A 3,445-nucleotide genomic window follows, 5' to 3' on the forward strand; every position below is an offset into this window, starting at 1 on the left:
CCACCGTGAATAAACCCTCACGTGCACACAGGCAGATGTCTCTTCACACGCAAATGTACCAACACCCTTGCAAAAGCACGCAGAACAATCACTCTCATGCACAAAACCTTTACGCTGACAAACTGTATACAGAGAACTGCATCGACAACGCCAAGTTGTCACTAGCCCTGTAAATTTTTTCCAAACAGCTACGGGCCAGCCCACGTGACTGGGAGGAAGGCGCTCCCGCCCATGACGGGATATGAAAACTATGCCTGGGGCCGGCGCCTGGCCCGCTGCAGCCTCAGCGGAAGGCGAAGACGCAGAGCTTCAGGAGCACGGTCGAGAACGTCCTAGCTGCGGACGACTCTGGACGTAGCCGGCAGCAGCGAGGGTAAGGTCCTGCACCACGGTCCAGCCTGAGCAGAAAGGGCGCGCGAGAGGGTCAAGATATGTGGTACTAAGGGCGGCGAGGGCTGGAAATCTCGAAGGGGGGCCGCGCTGCGAGCGCCCCCTTACGTGCATTTCTGTCTGGGCAGCATTCCTTGTGGATTATAACAGGAATTAACATTTCTTGAGTGCTAATTGTGTGCCCGGCTCTGTGCTCAGCCAGTTACCTGTTCGAATAGTGTGATATTTGTAGCTTCACCATTTATTGAGTGCTAACTTTGTGCCAAGCCCTCCAGCACTTGGCGCTCTTTAATTTTCCTGACAAGAGGTTATCCCCATCTATAAAGTAGGAACTGGACTCAGAGACATTAATGACGTTCCTATGGCTGCACAGCTAGTAACTCATGGCAAAGGGACCACAACTCTGGTAATTCGGAGTCCAGTACCCCAGCTAACAGTCATAGTGAACATTTACTTCGGTGCATTATCTCATTTACTTTTATATCATTTCTTTAATTACATACATTGTACAGACAGGCAAACTGAGCTCAAAACCTAATGAATGGCAGGCAGACAGATTTGTACCCAGTTCTTCACCTCTCTCTGCGTTCTACCTTCTCTCCCAAACTGCTTGTCTCCAAGCCTTATATGAATACGCTTTGTTCTTATTTTTCCATCCCCATTGCCACTGCCCTATTTCAGGACCTCATCTCAGCTGAACCATTGCAATGGTCCCTAATGGTCTCCTAGCCCAGTTCACTCCCCTAACACTATTCTAACCAACCTCAGTGTGATTCTTCTCTGCTCTTTGGCCACGGAATTTCCCTGCTTGGAACAGTTCAAGGGTCCCTTCCTTAGACTGACCACCTCCCAAAGATCCAGGCTAAACCAGCAGCAATAGGGATAAAAGTGTTTATAGTCAACAAAAGGCTGATAATGCTCAGTTAGTATTGTTAAAAATCTGTCCTCTCATATTCTTATTTCTGCCCATCCATTTGTACCATTGTCCTCTAATTTATTGTTATCTAGAAATTACATCTGTTACCACTGCCTTCAACTGCCAACTACTCAGAGACCCCTGCACACTTTTCTAAATATCTCTACTTCTCTTCATTCTAACACATCAAGTTCACTACAAAGTTTGTTTCTTCCCAAATATCTGACTTCTCCCTATCTGCTAGCAGGCACACCACTCTTACCTGTCTTCCAGTCCTTAAGCCTTAGGTTTACCTTTTGTTTTAAATGTTATAAAAGTAATTATGTTCATCATAAGAAATCCAAACAGTTCAAAAAGGGGAAAATGAAAAGTAAAGCCCACATACTCCTTCCCAATTCTGAAAGGTAGCCCCTTTAACAAAATCAAAATTTTGTGTACTTTCAGAAATCCTCCCCATATATACTGTATATGTATATACACTTTATATATTTATGCATCTACTTTTTTAACTCAAAGAGAATCATCCTTTACATTCCATGTTGCAACTTGCTTTTTTCATTTAACAGTGTATCTTGGCTATGTTTACATATCTTCATACACAGACCTTCTTTGTATAATGTCATAGTGTGTAATTGTACAGATGAATTGAGTTGTTTCTTTCTTTTTTTTTTTTAACAAGTCTGGGATCATCTCTTTGAAGCTACTCTGTCTCTATCAAATATTCAGCAAGTTCCTCAAGAGGTCACTTTTTCGAGCTGGGCGTGGTGGCTCATGCCTGTAATCCTAGCACTCTGAGAGGCTGAGATGGGTAGATTTTCTGAGCTCACAGGCTTCAGACCAGCCTGATCCAGAGCAAGACCTTGTCTCTAAAAATAGCCTGGCATTGTGGCGGGTGCCTATAGTCCCAGCTACTTGGGAGGCAGAGGCAAGAGAATCACTTGAACCCAAGGTTGCTATAAGCCATGATGTCACGGCACTCTACCAACAAAATAAGACTGTCACAAAAAAAAAAAAAAAAAGTCACTTTTTTTCTCTGCAAATCCATTTATTCTTCCGTCTTGCTATTCCTTCTCTCATCCTGACTCTGCTGATGGGGCATCATCTCAGTCTCTGATGCTTCCTGCTCCTGAATGTCTGCGTGGCTAATAGCTCATACTCATAGGTTCTTTACTGCCTCTTCCAGATCAAAGGCCTGTTAACCTTACTTTGCCTCTATGAGATGAACTCCTACATAAACCAGATTTCTATTAATCAAATTCTAGTCTGGATTTACTTTTTTTTTTTGCAGTTTTTGGCTGGCGTTGGGTTTGAACCCGCCACCTCCGGCATATGAGGCCAGAGCCCTACTCCTTTGAGCCATAGGCGCTGACCTGGATTTACTTTTGAAAGGAATTCAATGCCCAATTTTTTTTTCAAACAAATAATCCTCTGGATTTGTTCACTTCTATAAGTAGCTTAATTCTATAACACACATACATCACTGCCCTGTTAGTAATTCCCCCTGTTAGCAGAGGAGCCATGGTAGAGGGAGGTAGAGTGATGGGCCTTGAGTCAGCAGCCCTGGGTTCTACCCCAGGTTTGGCATGGGAAAAATGATTTTTCACTTTCTGAGCTCCATTTTCTGCCAAGTGGAGATGACAATAGCATAACAGCCTCTTAGAACTGTGAGGAGAGGCTCAGTGCCTGTAGCTCAAGTGGCTAAGACACCGCCACATACACCAGAGCTGGCAGGTTCGAATCCAGCCTGGACCTGCCAAACAACAGTGCCAACTACCCAAAAGTAGCCGGGCATTATGACGGGTGCCTGTAGTTCCAGCTACTTGAAAGGCTGAGGCAAGAGAATCAATTAAGCCCAGGAGTTGGAGGTTGCTGGGAGTTGTGATGCCATGGCACTCTACCCAGGGTGACAGCTTGAGGCTCTGTCTCAAAAAAAAAAAAAAGAACTGTGAGGAGAATTAAAGGAGATAGGAAGAGCAAAGCCTTAAAATAAGAACACACAATATATGGAGAATCATTACTCTCTTCCTCTAGATTATGGGTTGTAAACTCAGATGTTGATGGGGTTGTGCACAATATGTGTATGAACAGAAAGCGTGGCATTTGGGAGTGGTGAGAACTGTAGATACTGGAGACTGCAGG

Source organism: Otolemur garnettii, unplaced genomic scaffold (genome assembly GCF_000181295.1).
Source record: "Otolemur garnettii isolate 467f Iridium unplaced genomic scaffold, OtoGar3 scaffold00003, whole genome shotgun sequence".
NCBI lineage: Eukaryota > Metazoa > Chordata > Mammalia > Primates > Galagidae > Otolemur > Otolemur garnettii.